General features: G+C 36.5%; 1 pseudogene; it reads left to right on the forward strand.

Moving 5' to 3' along the window:
• The first annotated feature begins 652 nt into the window (after positions 1-652).
• Positions 653-19,591, forward strand: LOC149148699 (gamma-tocopherol methyltransferase, chloroplastic-like; annotated as a pseudogene).
• Positions 19,592-19,879: the final 288 nt, after the last annotated feature.

Consider the following 19,879-nt stretch of genomic DNA (forward strand, 5'->3'; position numbering starts at 1 on the left):
TGACATCTAAATGAAACAGTTTTATAATCCAACTTCTGAACCCACACATAGTCTGGAGCTGTTAAATTAATCTTAGTAGGAAAATACTTGTTGAAATCCATTTGAACACATATTTAAGCATAAGTGAATTCCCTAATACATTACCAATGGAAGGTAACTTTGGGAAGTTCCAAAGATGCGGAGGAAGGTCAGAGAGCCACCAAAAAGGCATCGAGATTAACGTTATAATGAGATCAAAACTAAAAGACTAAAACTACATGAAAATACAAACAATACCAAAAAGAAATTAAATTTTAAATTCCTTAAAATCTAACTTATTTTCTTTTATTTATTTCCATGGTTTTTTTCTAATCAATTTGTTTAACATTCATTTTTCTAAACAACAATATGATGCTTGAGGCAGTTGTTTTGAATATTAAATTCAGTTTAGTGGAGTTACTAGAGAAAAAATATTTTATTATTAGTTGAATATGAAAGATTGGATCTCGATGTTGATGAATACGTTCTAGGAACAAATAATCGAGCCATTAACAACGCAATCCCCATTATAAATTGAGATGAATGTATAAACCTTTCGATGTGGTGTGCAATTCAGTTTGTTTGGTTATCTTGCGTTTGAATTCTGAGGAACAACTCACTCACTGTATTCATAATGTCGGGTAAGAATGGTGAGGTGAGCGTGGAGAAGTTGCATTCAGATGTTGCATAGTTCTACGATCACTTCTCGGCCACGTGGGAGCAGGATCATGGGGAGCACTTACCTTCCCCGCCTAACAATCTTCTCGATGACAAAGTTGCTGCTGTCAGAACAGTGGAAGAGGCTGTCAAATTAGCCACCATTTCTGGCTGGAAGTACCCATAACAATTTTTGTATCATCGACCTTGGTTTTTTATACACGTATTGATTTTATTTCAAAGATTTGTTTTATAGGGTTGAATTTATTTAGATCGTAAATTTTGGGAATATTTCGCAATTTAATGCACAACAGCAAGATTGTTTGACTTTTCTTTAGAAATCATGAGAGTGATGGATTTCTTTTTGTGATGGTTAAGGACGCCCATCTTACAATGGTCCTAGTTTGATTATTTGTATTTTTGGGTAGTTGGTTTATGGATTTGTCTTCCCGTTAGTTAGTTAGGTTTTTATATTTCTTAGTAATATTAAGTTTTATAATGTTATGGTTAATCATATTGAGTTTAATATTATAGTATTGGATTGTTGTAAAAAATTATTTAATATTGCATTGTGACAAACATTATTGCGATATGACAATCAATATAACAATTATTATCATAATGTTATATTATCTTGTAATTTACTTAACATCAGATTGCAACATTACAAAATTAGGGTTTAATATAGTGTTTATTATTAGGATTTCATATTGGCTCTATAATATAGGGTTTATAATGTTGGGTATAATATTAGGGTTTATCATATTGTTCATGATGGATTTTTTTTGTGATAGTTAAGGATGTCCATCTTACAATGATCCTAGTTTGATTGTTTGTATTTTTGGGTAGTTGGTTTATGGATATGTCTTTGTGTTAGTTAGCTAGGTTTTTATATTTCTTAGTAATATTAAGTTTTATAATGCTATGGTTGATCATATTGAGTTTAATATTATGGTATTGGACTGGTATAAAAAATTATTTAATATTGCATTGTGACAAAGATTGTTGCAATATGACAATCAATCTAACAATTATTATCACAATGTTATATTATCTTGTAATTTACTTAACATCAAATTGCAACATTACAAAATTAGGGTTTAATATAGTGTTTATTATTAGGATTTGATATTGGCTCTATAATATAGGGTTTATAATGTTGGGTATAATATTAGGGTTTATCATATTGTTCATGATGGATTTTTTTTGTGATAGTTAAGGATGCCCATCTTACAATGATCCTAGTTTGATTGTTTGTATTTTGGTAGTTGGTTTCTGGATATGTCTTCGTGTTAGTTAGCTAGGTTTTTATATTTCTTAGTAATATTAAGTTTTATAATGTTATGGTTGATCATATTGAGTTTAACAATATGGTATTGGACTGGTATAAAAAATTATTTAATATTGCATTGTGACAAAGATTGTTGCAATATGACAATCAATCTAACAATTATTATCACAATGTTATATTATCTTGTAATTTACTTAACGTCAAATTGCAACATTACAAAATTAGGGTTTAATATAGTGTTCATTATTAGGATTTGATATTGGCTCTATAATATAGGGTTTATAATGTTGGGTATAATATTAGGGTTTATCATATTGTGTTTAATATTAACGTTTACAATATTGGTACAATATTGTGTTTATAATATTTGGCTCAATATTAGGGTTTAATCTTGGGTTTAATATTAGATTTTATAATGTTGGGCTTATAATATTAGGTACAAAAATATATCCAACATCACATTATGACAAACATTGTTGCAAGGTGACAATCAATGTGTCAATCGTTATCGCAATGTCACATTACATTGCAATTAATTATCGCATTGCAACATTGCAAAATTATGGTTGAATATTAGGGTTTATAATATTGCGCTTAATATTTGCAATTTATTCAACCTCACATTCAAAATTATGGTTGCATATTAGGGTTTATAATATTGCGCTTTATTATGATTTAATATTGAGTTTTGTAATAGTGGGTTTAATATTAGGCTTTGATATTAGAATTATAATATTGAATTAACATTAGGGTTTATAACATTGGGTTTGATATTAGGGATTAATATTGTGATGTTGGAATGGTACAAAAAACTATCGAACATCTCATTGTCAGAAACATTGTTCCAATATCACGATCAAAGTGACAATCATTCTTACAATATTACATTACATTGCAATTTCTTCAATGTCGCAATGCACCATTACAAAATTAGGGTTTATGTTATAGGGTTTAATATTGGGTTGATAATATTAGGTTTTACAGTGTTGGGATTATAATATTAAGGTTTATAATATTGGATATATAAATATATCCAACATTGCATTGTGATAAACATTGTCACAATGTGGCAATCATTCTCACAATGTTACACTACGTTGTAATTTATTCAATGTTGCATTGCAACATTACAAAATTATGGTTTATAATAGTATAATATTAGGGTTTTTAATGGAGGGTTCAATATTAGGGTTTATAATATTGAGTTTAATATTAGGGTTTAATGTTTGGATTATAATATTGGGTTTAATATTAGGTTTATAATTGTTGGAAATAATACATATTTGTAGGAGCTTTTATAAAGTTTGTTTAGAGTGCTTTATTGAAAAGTGAGTTTTAGGGCTTTCCAAAGTTCGTCGGTATACAAACATATTTTGGTATTTTGTTAAGCATGATAGTGTTTTGGGTGACGATTGTGCTTTATGGGAGCGCATATTGAAAATCATATTTTTTACAGGAGCAATATGGAAGATAGCCTCATGAAATCATGGAAAGAGCTATAAGACACAGGAAAGCAATAGTCATGGGTTTCAAAGCGAGACTAAAGAAGATTAAGAAAAGGAATCGCAACAAAGAGGCAAAAATCGTTGCCATGTTTAGAGAAGTTCTGGTCAGAGCTGAGGAACTGAGAAGTCTAGCAGAAGATGGAGAAAAGATTGAGGGTGATTGATGTAGCTGTGATCTACTACCACCACCTATGTTTACTAGTAAATATTTTGAATTTTTTGTTATAAAAATGCTAACTTTTCTTTGAGCTAAAGAGTTAATTGAGTATTAGTCTAATAAACCATATGATGAACTATGCAATTATTTAGTATTGATTTTTATAAAACAAACATTGGACGAGAAGTTTTTGTGGAAGGTAGCAAAAGCTACAACTTCCAAGGAAGAATGGAAGATCCTGGAAGCAAAATTTAGTGCAAGGGGGGGTAATGAAGTCGAAGATAGTAATGTTGTATATCCTATTGTAATAGTGCTTGAAGATGAAAATGAAGATGGTTCTCTACCAGTGAATTTACAGTGAGATGAAGATTTTGGTGGATCTCACTTGAAAGTGGATCACAATGTTGATGGTGTGTTATCAGCAGGAGTTGATTTTGGCATAGATAATGTTTCCAATGGAGAAGCAACTTATTCAATGGATCCAACAATTGAAATTGCTAATGTTAACTTTGATGAAGAACAATTCACTAGTGATGAGTGGTTCCAGGTAATGCAATAGAAACATCTTATTGATATGCTATTATTTGGTGAGATAAACCCACTTGTGTCTAGAAACCAAGTGGAAGAAAACCTATTTGCAAAAGAAGAGGTGAAGAATCAATATTATGAGGCATCGATAGAGTCAAAGAAGGAAGAAGAGAAGAAATCTCTCATTCCAAAGCAGAATGCACATAACCAATATGGTTCTAAAGATTTTTTTCCATATAAACTTAACATTGATTTTGTGTGTGCACATGTTATAAGCAACCGAGACGAAATAACAAAATTTGAAGAAGAATTTAAGTTCCTTGAAGCATGACTTGAAAAACCGTGTGTTGATGATGTTTGCATAGAAGTTACAACAATGAATATCGAAGATAACATGGATGATGTTGAAAAGGAAAATTTCAATGAGATTTTCATGTATTGGAGTCCTGAAGAGATAAAATTCTGTTATGAACTTATGTTGCAGCGAATCTATAATAAGAAGCTTGATGATAAAGAACAAACTATAGTGGATGAGACGTGGCAGTAGTCCACATACAAGCCAATTTTTAAATAGGTAAAGGACATCCATGGAGATCCTGAAATGATTTTCTATGTTTTTATGATAAACAAAGGTATTGCGATGGAAGAGATGCAACATCAAATGAGGAAACTGAAATTTAGAACCTACAACAAAAAGGAAAAGATGAAACAATTAAGAGGATATAGAATCTAGAAGGACAGGAAAAAGAAACTAACTAAAGAGATGATGTCAAAGTCTTTGAGTCATTGTAAGCCTAGCTGAGATTTATACCAATAGACATGTTTAAGTTATGGTTAAGTTGTCAATCATAATTAAGCGGGAGTGTTGGAAATAATTACTGCTTGTCAACTAACCAAACGGCTCCTGCACCCTGTGATCGCCATGACCAATCCAATGTGGAAGAGGCGCCACTGCCATACCTATTGAGATTTCAAGAGACATCACCGCCATGACCCTTCCAACCTGAAGAGGCAATTAACTGACTTTTTTCTATATAAATGTAGATGAGGCATAGTAGAGATAACATGGTCACAATTTTTTTTTCTAAATCTGTCTACTTCTATTATTATACAAAAAGAGCAAAAATTACAGCAAGGTTGTGGCCTTGAAAGTCTTGCCAAGAGGTTGGCAATTTGCACAAGTGTTCACATTGTTAGTTCTCAGAGGACCTCCATTTTTGATATGGCCTCTTATAAGACCCGACACATATACATAGCTGAACAGAGACAGTAAAGTGCCCGAAACAAGGCTAAACAGAGACAACAAAGACAGTAAAGTACCCGAAACATTGCTAAACACAGACAGAGACCCGATACTGGCATGAGTCAAGAAGCAAAACAGAGTGGTGTTCCTGCTGCTGAAGCTGCCTTTAGCGGAGAACCGAGATAGAACAATCATCATCAGTGGTGTATGGTTCCTCTACAACTCTGCAACCAAATTGTAAAGAGTCCTCTGTATCTGAGTGTCGAGCCCCCGAGCCTGTTGGTTCTCTCTGCGCTGGCTCGCTTGGACCTGCAGTGACCGCGAGATTCACCATCGAGGAGCTTCCTGAGACTGGGCGCTGACTGTCCATTGGAGTCGCCCTTCGTTGGACGGCCGACATTTCCAGAGGAGCATCTACCTAGCCTCTGGGACCTTCACATTTCTCAATTGCGATAGAAACAATAAAGGTCAAATGAGCAAGAGTGCAGGGGATTCGATAGCGGACCGTGGGGTGTGCCTCATGCTCACAATTATTCCGTCTACCGCGCCCTCGACCTCTACCATGACCAAATCTTATGCCAAGAGGACTGCTTCGCCCGGAATCTTGCACCTTCATGAAAGAGCGCGTCGGGGAGGTTGACCGCTGCGAGATGGCGCGACCCCTGGAGCCTCCTCGCCTACTTATCATCCTGAGCCGTTCTTGCGGCATTACAAGGCCCTGAGGTGGAGCGAATGAACCTCGAAAGGAATTTAACACTGCCACGCTGAGGGAGAAGCTCTTCTTTACACTGACCACAGTATCCCAAGCGACTGGAGCAGCAGAAATGAACTCGGAAGCATCAGGAGAGCGACGGATATGGTGCTCCATGGCACAGTTAACCGGGAGTCTGGTTGAGGAATTAATGTCTCGCATTAAAAGCATTAAAAGCCTTGTACACCACCGCATATCAAGCGTGTTCGGACACTTGCCCATGTGACCGACCACGTGCCTGCCCTCCTTTCCATCAGACACCCGCATCCGGGGGATAGCATGGTCATAGTTGTAACACAACTGTAGCTATAAATTATTCATGTTAGTGTTTTAGGCTCGTTACTCTTCTTGAGATTATGAATTTCATTTTTGTTAGCAGTTGTAGCTAAGTGTTTGAGTTATGTACTCAGTCTTTTGACCTTATGTTCAAGTATGGTTTTTCTTAGTAGCATAGCTGCCTGTTTTTTTATACGTTGTGTTGTACTCTATTCAATTCATTCAATAATATCAGTTCTATAATATTATTGTTTATAATATGGGGTTTCATATTTGGGTTTATAATATTGAATTTAATATGATGGTTTATAAAATTGAGTTTAATAATAGGGTTTATAATATTGTGACATTTGAATGGTATAAGAATCTATCTAATGTCACATTGTGACAACAAATGTGATAATAATTGTCACAATGTTACATTACATCACAATTTATTCAACGTCACGTTACAATATTACAACATTAGGGTTTAAATTTAGGTTTTATAATATTGAGTTTATATTAGGGTTTGTAATATTGCATTTAATATTAGGGGTTAATGTTGTGTTTATAATATTGAGTTTAATATTATGTTTTAATATTGAGTTTATAATATTGGATTTAATATTGGATTTGTAATATTGGGTTTAATATTGGGTATAATATTAGTATTTATAATATTACGGTTAGTACTACGGTTTAGTATTGAGTTTAAAATTGGGGTTTATGATATGATGTTTAATATTATGTTTTATAATATTAGGTTTAATATTAAAGTTTTAATGATATTAACATTAACATGCACACGTCTGGATAGAGTGGTCTTCTGTCTTCTCTTGACCAGTGATCGGCTATAACATATGCTCTAGGTATAGATCAATGTTGTTTTCAAGAATAATTAAGGTTACTAGAATAAAACAAACTAAGGTTGCAAAAACAAAAGATTATGGATAAAAACTAGGCTTCCAATGTTAATTGAAACTTACTCAGTTGAATATCTAACTTATAGTCATATTAAAACCTTAATATTAAAATACAATATTATAAAAATTAATTATTACTTATATAATTATTATAATAATATAATGCCCATGGATGGTAGCACAATTGGCAAAAAACATGTTGGGAAGCTTTTGTGTATCTAGGAGATCGAAAGTTCAATCCCTCATACATATCTCATTAGCCAAACAAAAAAATATTATAATTATATAATAACTAATATCAATATTAAATCTAAACTATAAACCAAATAATTACTTTATGTATGTGTATCGAAGTATGTGTTGCTTATATAAATTTAAAAATAATATGGTAATAAAAAAAATAAAAATAAAAATTACATATTAAAAAAATTAAAATACCATTATTATTATAATTTTTTATATTAAATTTAATTTAATTAAATAACACAATAATTTAATATAATAAAATAACCTTATTATCGAATGTATAATGTATATAGATAACAATGTTGAAATAGAGAGATCAGTCATAATTGTTGGTTAAATAAAATTTGCTTTAAACATCTATACTTTTCATAAATGTTATGAATCAATTTTTTTGAACGCAGAATGACATTTGATAATGGATTTGTATGCCGCGGGGTTTTACTCATCTCTTAATTAACTTAGAACTTTTAAAAAATTCTCACAACCACTTGATTTATCTAAATTTGGGATAAAATTTCTAACATGAAAACAATTCTTTTAACTCATAATGTCTTTAGAGTGACTATTTCTTTCTAGGGTAGAATTGCATTCATGGGACTTTTGTTATCTCTTGAGTAACCTAAAACTTTTAAAATACTCATAATCACTTGATTAGAAATTATCGAACACCGATTATATTACTATTTCTTAACTTCCAATCTTCTTGTTTGAAATATCAAATAATGGACGGTTCGGTAAGATATTATAATGTTCTTTGGCCATTATTGTTTGAAAGGGGATGAATGGTCGTAATCGCTCCTTCAAGATTGATCGACATAGACAATGTACCTGACTTTGTTATTTTTTTAACTCTTGATAGTGCTTTTGACATGACCTTCCATTGGAATATGGTCACTGAAGATCATAACCAGACTGTCCGACTGAATGATACATCTCATGAGTACAGCAAACTACATACATCTCATTAATCATCGGGGCATGGGGTGATCACTCCGACTTTGGAGGTCGTAACATAAAACTTAGTGATAAAAAGAACGTCTGAATTTCTTTTGAATTCCAGAATGTAGTTATAATGAATTTGGTGTAAGAAAACTTTTTACATCCCAACGCAGGAAGATTTTGAATGTATTCTACATAATTTTATATTCATTTGAATGAAATACGGTGCATATGTTTCCACAGGATTTAATTTAAACTGATTCATTGATGCACAAGATGGGCTAAAAAAAATTAGTTTCTAAGGCTGTGTTCTAGGTTAGATAGGGAAAATTGTTCCCCGAAATTCCTATATTCTAATCCCTATATTCTAATCTTGGACAAAACTATATATGCTCCGAGCTGCTACAAACCTGATTTCTTCAGTAGACAAAAACATAAACATGTACATGAGCTAAACTTCTTTAAAAAAAACATGAGCTAAAAATAGACCCACGACACAATCAGTCAAGCACATTTATCTATTATAAAATTATATCGTGTATGCTATTGTTTTTTTTAATTAAAATATCAAATTTTAGATTTCGATTTCTTAGTTAATGCCAAATTTTAGATTTCGATTTCTTCGGAAGAGAGAGTTTCTCTTTGCTTTACTTAAAACATAAAACCTCACAAACTTTATTAATTACTTTACTCAATTACATCATGCTTATATAGGAATTCCTAACCACTCATAACTAACTCTGTTCAACTACTTATAACTAATTCTGTTCAACTGCTCCATAACTAAATCTATTTCTACATTATTTTCACATCCTCCCTTAATGGAGAAATGGATTTTCTACCATACCTAACTGACTTCTAGAACTTGTACTTTGAACATCTGCTGTATTCTATAGATTGATCTAACTACTGCATTAACAGAGGGTAGTTGGGATTAATACCTTTCTACCACTCCCCGTTAATTCCAACTAAATAACAAATATATACTATAGCACGATACACAAGACACTATATTCTTAATCATGACGACTTAAACTTTAACTTGCCTGCTGGTCTAAGTCTCAGCTAGGCTTACAACAAAACATTTCATTTTTGCCTTCTTATTAAAAGGTCCATGCTTGTTCCTTTTCCATTGCTGATGCAGTTTCATCTTCACCTTTTTGGGTTTCCTTATGAAATTCCTTTGCTCCTTGCTCACATACTTAACGTCAACAACCTCTTTTGGATTGAGAGGCAATGCAAGATCTCGAACGAGGTAATTTAATTCATGTTCGCCCCACTTTCCATGAGGAACCAACGAAGGAGTCACCAAAATGCAGTCATCTTTGAACATGAGCGGCCTTCGAAGAACATCCATGGTAGTATCCTCCAATGTAGGAGTCATCTTGAAAGTAGATCCAATAAAACTTCTAACAACCGGGCAAGTTTTAATCTCAGTGATTTCTTCAACAGCGTGATCCTCAACAACATGAGTGATTTCTTCAGGGACATGATCTTCAATAACATGAAACTCTTTGTCAATGGACTCAAAGACACTGCTAATCCCAAATGGGTTCATGAGAAAATGATCATTAAAAAGATCATTGTCAAAAAAGTCTAAAATAATAGAGATATCAGTTAGCTTTATCACACTTCAAACAAAACGCCTTTTCTACTGCCTCTCTCTGCTCTCCTTGGCCCTCCGGGCTCCTCCAATCAGACCCGCTGTCACAAACAGTGCTCACTAACAACACTCTCTTGAACAAGACCCACTTACACGATTTGTGCAACAAAACAAAGAAAACCGGGCCGACTGAAAAAGAATATGACCACGGTAATATAAACAAAGTTCTGGACAGCGACGGTCCCTTGCTCCTCGACGGTTCTAGAGGCACCAGCAACGCACACCGGCCAACAACAGCTCAGCAGCACACTCTTCTCGACAGCACACTTCTCGATGGAGTTCTGGCAGCTTCTTGACAACGGTTCTCAACAGGAGTGTTGCTCTCCACACACCTCAGCGCTCACACTAAAACTTCAATCCACGTTTATCTCCACGCACACCACATCAACAGTTTACAAACCTCCACGCAGCCGTCTTCACGCGTTCTGGTCATACGCACAACACACTGCAACTCTTGCTTCTCAATAGAGAGCACCAGCACTTGGAACAGTGAAAACTCACACAGGTTCTCACGCTACAACACACGCAGCAACACAGGGAGGTCCGCCTCACGCAGGATCTTCCACAAGCCAGGCGTTCACACGTAGCAGGCTCTGTGCCTTTTGGACCTTTCACGCCCTCACGCAGGTCTCAAGGAGGTCGACTTTGGCTGCTTCACACATCCACGCTACCTTCACTCCCACACACAGTCTCTCTACTCGGCCTGACTCAGCGGCCTCACACGCATAGCAGCGCAAACAAATACAGCACCACAATCCAATACTGGTTCGGGCTCACTGTCACCTTCACGACGGTTCTAGACAAGGTCTGGTTCTCACCGCACCAGCAACTGCTCCTCAACAAACTTCATTAATTACTTTACTCAATTACATCATGCTTATATAGGAATTTCTAACCACTCATAACTAACTCTGTTCAACTACTTATAACTAATTCTGTTCAACTGCTCCATAACTAAATTTATTTCTACATTATTTTCACAGCTTTCACATCGAAGGTTTTAGGTGGAGAAATATGTTGCATATCTGCGTGGGGGGAGTATGCCAGTTCACGAAATAGATAATTTATTTTACTAATCCTTGGTCTGCTTCCAACTAATTTATTTTACTAATCCCTGGATCTGCTTCCAGCACGACCCGCTTTGTTGTGATAGGATGATACAGAAATAACGTTGACAGTGAGCATTCTGTGGTGGCGGTGGACGTTCAGCAGAAATGTAGCTGATCTCAAAAATCGCGAAAATTGTAATATGATGGTGGAGGCAGGTGTACATATCAAATTCAGTTCAGTGGAGTTAGTAGAGAAAACATTATTTAATTATTAGTTGAATATGAAAGATTGGATCTTGATGTCGATGAATACGTTTTGGAACAAATAATCGACACAGCAAGATTGTCTGACTTTGCGATTGTTAATAAAGATGCCTATCATAATTAGGGATGCCATAATGATAATGATGGATTTTTTTGGATGCCATGATGATAGTGATGGATTGCTTGGGGGACTTGAGGATGCCCATCTTACAATGATAGTGATAGTTATATTGTTTGTTTTTTTGGGTAGCCGATTAATGGATTTGTCTTCCGTGCTAGTTAGTTCGGTTGGTCCACTCCTTGAACAGCCACTTGGGAGTTATCACAATTTTATTTTTATGCGGACCAGTTTTGTAATCTGCACATGAGATAAATGAGTGATTGATAGGGAGATTTCGAGTGTTATTGGACGTGAATGTTTTGTTTGTTGTGTTGAAGAGGAGGAATCGGAATGGCCAAGGCGTGTGCTGGACGTGGGGTGTGGATTAGGAGGGAGTTCGAGGTATTTGAGTAGGAAGTATGGAGCCCATGTTGAGGGCATCACCATCAGCGAATGGCAGGTTGAAAGGGCCACCGCCCTTACTGCTGCCGAAGGTCTCAGCGGTAAGGTATATGAAAATTTTCAACTAAAGGCTCACCTAATTACCATCGTAGTAAGGGAAATGCCCTAAAGGTTAACCTAATTAGCATCTAGGTTATCAAAGGAGACTTTTAACCGTAGACTTTGAGAATATTCTAAAATCTTAGGGAAGTGTGTAATAAAAATATTTCCTTATATGATAATTAATTAATTGATCGTAAGAAAGAAATAACCACAACAAAAAATAATTTAAATCGTATAATTTCTTTTTTCTACATTGAAACTGTATTTTTATTTGCCAACGTTTACACAGGTTTCTTTTCAAGTAGCTAATGCATTAGACCAGCCTTTCCCGAATGGGCAATTTGATCTGGTATGGGCAATGGAGAGTGGAGAGCACATGCCGGTAAAGAAAAGGTGAGATAAGATTAGTTTGTTTCTTGTTTTTTTTCCAAGCATATAATTTGTTACTATGCTTTATTATTCAATTCCAGACAGAAAGTGATGTCTATGTCTCGATTTATTGAACAGTTTATGCAAGAGCTGGCGCGAGTAGTCGCTCCCGGTGGTTTGATAATAGTGACGACCTGCTGCCACAGAGACCTCTTGAAAGGGGATACCTCTCTGCAGCCTAGTGAGCAGCTATATGGATAATCAACTGTGAAATATTGCATTTGCACTAAGGGCACTTGCGACTCTTTTTTGTTAAATTCTAATTTTGAACAGCGCGGCGGCTTCATGAAAACCACCCCGGTCTCCCCGCACCACCTTTGGCAAAAGGCTGTATCCGCCGGAGGGGATCCGACACAATCACACTCCCCCACGCGTCCTTAGTACGACGCCGAAAACCGCTCTCCCCGGATGCTAAAGTCCGTTTGTTTTGCCCGAGGTTGGCTCCCGAACCTCGTTGGATCAGCCAAGTGTTCTGGGCGCGCGATCTCAGCCGTTGATTTCCCGAAGGTGCACGGGCCTGCGTCAAATCACATTTTTGCGTGGATTGAAAGTTCTTTTTGTCGTTTTCCTCGTTGACCGCCGTGGAGGAAACGTTGTCGTCTTTAATGCATTTACGTAGTTTTGGTGGCGGCCTTTAATGAGATGATGGGCATACGTCCCATGTGTTTAATATTGTTAATGGGCATATGTTTTTATATTTTTTTATATATGTTTGTTTTATACATGTCGTAAAAAGTCTCTCTGTTGGAGTTTTTGTTGTGTGTGTAGTGAGTGGTGGCTACGCACGAGAGTGCGATCTTCTTTTGTAATTGCACAGCAGTGCGATATAGAAATGGGTATGTAATGTCTTGATTTAGCCATTGAAGAACAGAGAGCTATTTATGTAATATCCACAGCAGTGGAAAATCTGTGACTGCAACAGAGTTTGTTTTGTAAATTCCTCTATGCATAGAGGATGAAATATGTATCAGTTTTTTTTTATTTAAATCAATAGAAATGTGTTGTGAGTGTGTAATGGACTGTGTTCTGAGTTAATTTTTTTTTAAAGAGGTTCTCTGCAAAAGATCCTGGACAGAGTAAACAGAGCATCGTCTTTGTGGTGAATATTTAATTGGTTTTTGGTATTTTCTCCATTCAAAAATACCCAACAGTGGTATCAGAGCAAGGCTCAGGCTCTTTAAAGAAGTTAAAGAAGCTGAAGGGAGAAGGTTGTTGCTGCAGCAAAACTTCTCAGGCAGACAGAAGACTCAGACAGCGAATGATTCAGGTATTCCCCAAAAGCATTTCTCTTGTTATTGCTGAAGACAGTCAGTTTTTTTTTTTAAAAATCACAGTCAAGGATTTAAAACCATAGTTCAAGATGCAAGGAATGGCAAGCACAAGCATGGGTATGTTCAACACCTAGCTCCCACACTTTAATGGGAAGAACTATGACTACTGGTCTATAACCATGAGAGCTTTATTCATCTCTCAAGATATATGGAAACTAGTAGAATATGGGTTTGAGGAACCAGCAGATGAAACAGCATTTAATAACCTAACTCAGGGAGAGAAGGACCTATTGAAGTTCAATAGGAAGAAGGATGCAAAGGCCATTGTCTTGTTGTATCAAGCAGTGGACCAGAGTATATTCCCAAGGATAGCAGCAGCTACAACATCACACAATGCATGGCAAACCCTAAAAACTGCCTATCAAGGCATGGAGAGAGTGAAGACAGCAAAATTGCAAATGCTGAGAAAGGATTTTGAAAACTTGAACATGAAGGAGTCAGATAACATTGACTCATTCTTCACTCATGTGATTGGTGTAATCACACAAATGAGAACTCGTGGAGAAACAATTGAAGATAGAAGAATAGTGTAGAAAATATTGAGGGTCTTACCCTCAAGGTTCGATGCCATAGTCACCACCATTGAAGAGACAAAGGATCTCTCAAACTATTCAGTTGATGAGCTACATGCATCACTGATAACTCATGAGCAGAGGTTGAGTAGGAATGAAAACTCATCTCTTGAGCAAGCCTTCAAGACCCAGATGTCCTTTGGAAGAGGAAGGGGTCAAGGAAGAGGAAACCGAAGAGGAAGAGGCAGAAGCCAGAACAGAGGTGGAAGGAACATCCCATCAAATGCACAAGGAAGAGGCAAAAATCCAAATCAGAACCAAGGTCAAGGCAGCAGCCAACAAAGAGATCAGTATCAGGCTCAAGGACAAAGGTATGATAAATCTAATGTTCAATGCTATTATTGCAAAAAGTATGGACATTATGCTAGTGATTGTAGAAAGAAACAGCATGATATGAACAGCAGACAAAATACAAATGTTACAAGAGAAAATAACAGTCAAGAAAATGTCCTGTTAGCTTGTAAGATGGCTGAAACACATAGTGAGGACATATGGTTTTTAGACTCAAGTTGCAGCAACCATATGACAGGGAATATAGCCCTCTTTTCAGCCTTAAATCAGAATTTGAAATCAGAGGTCACACTAGGAACTGATAGTAAAGTGTCTGTTATGGGAAAAGGGGAGGTAAAAATATTTACAAAGCAAGGAGAAAGGAAAACCATAGCAGATGTCTACTATGTCCCCGGAATGAGATGTAACCTATTGAGTGTTGGACAGCTTATCCAAAAGGGTTACAATGTTTACTTTGTAAATGATATGTGCACCATCAAGGATATACCACCCAGCAAAAGATGCATTGCTGAAGTGAAGATGACAAGGAACAGGATGTTCCCTCTCCGGATCAGGGCAGACATGAAGAACAAAAGGGAAATGGCAGCTGTCACCCAAGAGGCCTTCCAAAGCGTGCCAAAGGATGAGAACTGGTTATGGCACTTGAGATTTGGGCATCTAAATTTTGGAGGTCTAAACTTATTGAGCAGAAAAGGAATGGTAAAGGGATTACCATTGATAGAGAAGCCGGACAGCCTTTGTGAAGGTTGTATATTGGGCAAACAACATAGAGAGAGTTTTCCATCAGGGAAAAGTATAAGGGCAAAGGCACCCTTAGAGATTATCCACTCAGATTTGTGTGGACCAATGCAAGCTCCACATTAGCAGGCAGCCTATATTTCTTAACATTCATTGATGATTTTACAAGGAAGACTTGGATATATTTCCTCAAGAACAAAAGTGAAGTTTTTGAGAAATTCCAAAACTTCAAAGCACTTGTGGAGAACCAAAGCGGGCTGCACATAAAAGTATTGAGAACTGATAGAGGAGGTGAGTATATCTCCAATGAATTCCTAAAGTTTTGTAGAGAAAATGGAATACACAAACAGTTCACAACTCGGTACACCCCACAGCAAAATGGAGTTGCTGAAAGGAAGAACAGAACCATCATGGAGATGGCAAGGAGCATGTTGAAGGCAAAGCATTTGCCAAATGAGTATTGGGCTGAAGCTGTACATTGTACAGTTTATATTTTGAATAGGTGTCCTACAAAGGCAGTCATGAACAAAGTGCCAGAAGAGGCATGGAGTGGGAGAAAGCAAGGAGTCACCCACATGAGAGTTTTTGGATGTGTGGCCTATGCACACATTCCAGATCAGCTAAGGAGGAAGTTGGACAGCAAAGGGGAGAAGTGTATCCTTGTTGGATATAGTGATGAATCCAAAGCCTACAGGCTGTACATCCCATCTACCAAGAAGTTTTTTGTAAGCAGGGATGTTCAATTCATTGAAGAAGAAGCTTGGGATGGAAGCATAGAGAAAACAGTGAACATTAAAAACTGTTTGTCTCATGATGAGGATGAAGAGGAAGTGGCTGAAATGAATCCCCAAACAGCAGCACCAACACAAGAATAGCAAGGTACACCATTGAGGATCAATGAGAGTGCTTCTCCAAGCACACCACAAGGAGGAAATTCAAGTGCATCTTCAAGCACTTGCACACCAAATGAAAGAGGTAAGAAGTTCAGAAACTTGAGTGAAATTTATGAAGAAGGAATGAATTCCTTATTTGCCTTGTTTTGTCATGTTGATGATCCTATTCATTTTGAAGAAGCTATTAAAGATAGAAAATGGATAGAAGCTATGGATGAGGAAATGAATGCCATAGAAAGAAACAAAACATGGGATTTGGTTGAGTTACCAAAAGGCAAAGAAGTCATTGGTGTGAAATGGGTCTACAAGACCAAGAGCAATGCTGAAGGCAAGATTGAAAGGCATAAAGCAAGGCTGGTTGTAAAAGGCTACAAGCAGCAGTATGGGAGAGATTATGAGGAGACTTTCGCCCCGGTTGCAAGAATGGAAACCGTGAGAGCAGTGCTGTCCATAGCAGCTCAAAACAAATGGAAAGTCTACCAAATGGATGTGAAATCAGCATTCCTAAATGGAGTGTTAATGGAAGAGGTCTATGTGGAACAGCCTCTCGGATATGAGAAGAAAGGTGAAGAGCACAAAGTGTGCAAATTGAAGAAAGCTCTTTATGGGCTGAAGCAAGCGCCAAGAGCATGGTACAGCAGAATAGATTCATATCTATTGGATAATGAATTTGACAAATGTGAAGGAGAACCCACAGTCTACATCAAGGAAAAGGATGGTAAAATTTTAATTGTTGTCTTGTATGTAGATGATGTTATTTTCACTGGAAATGATATTTATCTTATTGAGAATTTTAAATCAGTCATGAAGGATGAATTTGAAATGACTGACATGGGTTTGTTGAGATACTTATTAGGCATAGAAGTAGATCAAAATGAAAAAGGAATTTTTATATCTCAAGCAAGATATGTAAATCAAGTTTTGGGCAGATTTAACATGCAAGAATGCAAGGCTGCCATCACTCCCACAGTGATGGGATTAAAGCTCAGCAGAGAGGACAGCAGCAAGGATTTTGATCCTAGCTTGTATAAAAGCATTGTGGGCAGCCTTATGTATTTAACAGCAACTAGGCCTGATTTAATGTATGCTGTTAGTTTAATTTCCAGATTTATGGAGAGGCCAAAGGAGGTACATTGGCAGGCAGCAAAGAGAATTTTGAGGTATGTCAAAGGCACTAAAATGTTTGGAATTCTATATCATGCCTCAGAACATTCAGATTTGGTTGGGTACACAGATAGCGATTGGGCTGGAAGTGTAGATGATCGGAAGAGCACTTCCGGTTATGTTTTTAACATGGGTTCAGGAGCCATTTCATAGGCTTCTAAGAAGCAGTCCATTGTAGCATTATCTACAGCAGAGGCTGAATATGTGGCAGCGACAGCAACAGCATGTCAGGCAGTATGGATGAGAAGAATGTTGAGAAGCTTAGGCCAAGAGCAGGCAAAAGCAACAATGGTCTTTTGTGACAATAGCTCAGCTATTTCTTTGTCAAAGAATTCAGTGTTTCATAAGAGAACAAAACACATTGATACAAGGTTTCACTACATTAGAGAATTAGTGAACAATGGAGAAATTGTCCTAGAACATTACAGGACCCAGGAACAGGTTGCAGACATCTTGACAAAGCCATTGGTTCAAAAGAGTTTCGAATTTTTGAGAAAATGCTTGGGAATGACTGAACGCGCGGCTGTTAAAATTAAAGGGGAGTGTTAAATTCTAATTTTGAACAGCGTGGCGGCTTCATGAAAACCACCCCGGTCTCCCCGCACCGCCTTTGGCAAAAGGCTGTATCCGCCAAAGGGGATCCGACACAATCACACTCCGCCACGCGTCCTTAGTACGTCGCCGAAAACTGCTCTCCCCGGACGCTAAAGTCCGTTTGTTTTGCCCGAGGTTGGCTCTCGAACGTTGTTAGATCAGCCAATTATTCTGGGCACACGATCTCAGCCGTCGATTTCCCGAAGGTGCACGAGCCTGCGTCAAATCACATTTTTGCGTGGATTGAAAGTTTTTTTTGTCGTTTTCCTCGTTGACCGCCGTGGAGGAAACGTTGTGGTCTTTAATGCATTTACGTAGTTTTGGTGGCGGCCTTTAATGAGATGATGGGCATACGTCCCATGTGTTTAATATTGTTAATGGGCATATGTTTTTATATTTTTTTATATATGTTTGTTTTATACATGTCGTAAAAAGTCTACGTGTTGGAGTTTTTGTTGTGTGTGTAGTGAGTGGTGGCTACGCACGAGAGTGCGATCTTCTTTTGTAATTGCACAACAGTGCGATATAGAAATGGGTATGTAATGTCTTGATTTAGCCATTGAAGAACAGAGAGCTGTTTATGTAATATCCACAGCAGTGGAAAATCTGTGACTGCAACAGAGTTTGTTTTGTAAATTCCTCTATGCACAGAGGATGAAATATGTATCAGTTTTTTTTTATTTAAATCAATAGAAATGTGTTGTGACTGTGTAATGGACTGTGTTCTGAGTTAATTTTTTTTTAAAGAGGTTCTCTGCAAAAGATCCTGGACAGAGTAAACAGAGCATCGTCTCTGTGGTGAATATTTAATTGGTTTTTGGTATTTTCTCCATTCAAAAATACCCAACATTTTTTAAGTTTAGCCTAATCAATTAGAATGTTGCAAGGCCACTTTGGCGAAAGGGTTCTATAGTTTAGTTACAATCTACATGGTTGCAGCTAAACCATGTGGATTGCAATTATGCTACATGGGTCTACTTCGGGGTAGGCATCAATTGAAACCCATGTGAATATGAAGTTCCAGCAGACATTATGGGGCCCGCAATGGATGCAAAACTATTAAAAGCAGTCTGCAACAATTTAGAAAGGCTGGAAACCACTGAACTTACGTGCATGTATGTATAGCTAGCTGCATAAACTTTTTCAGTTCAGCGAGAGGCATGTTTAAGTGTTGCGCTCTGACATCACAAATTTTGAATTGACATCAGGAGCTCTTGGACAACATTAGTCGTACATGTTGCCTTCCTGCTTGGTGTTCCACCATTGACTATGTGAAGATGGCTCAAGCTTTGTCACTACAGGTGAGCTCATAGTCTTGCCGTGAAACAAATCAAGTAAGACAGTCGATAATAAAAGAGACTGCACTTTGTACAGTTCTGATTAATTGAAGTTTTTTTTCCAGCAGAATATCAAAACTGCAGACTGTTCAGAAAATGTAGTTCCTTTTTTCTCGACAATAATAGAGAAACTAACTCCCGTTTAATATTAATATTAAAAATAAATAAAAATAAATATTAATATTAATATTAATATTAAAAATAAATAAAAATTAAAAATTTGAATATTAATGATCATAGAATAATGAGAAGACCTGTCTTATGTATACGGCTTCATTTCTAACTTTGAAGTTTCTTAACTAACAAAAAACATTAAATGTGAATTAATACAATGGACAATTTTTATGGATAAAAGTGATATATGTAGTTAAGATATCTTAAGCACAGAAACATTAGAAAGAATAATTTAGACGATAAAATGTTAAAAGATAAAG

Source organism: Pinus tabuliformis, chromosome 9 (genome assembly GCF_031772625.1).
Source record: "Pinus tabuliformis cultivar Carrire ecotype Pingquan chromosome 9, CPIR1, whole genome shotgun sequence".
Classification (NCBI taxonomy): domain Eukaryota; kingdom Viridiplantae; phylum Streptophyta; class Pinopsida; order Pinales; family Pinaceae; genus Pinus; species Pinus tabuliformis.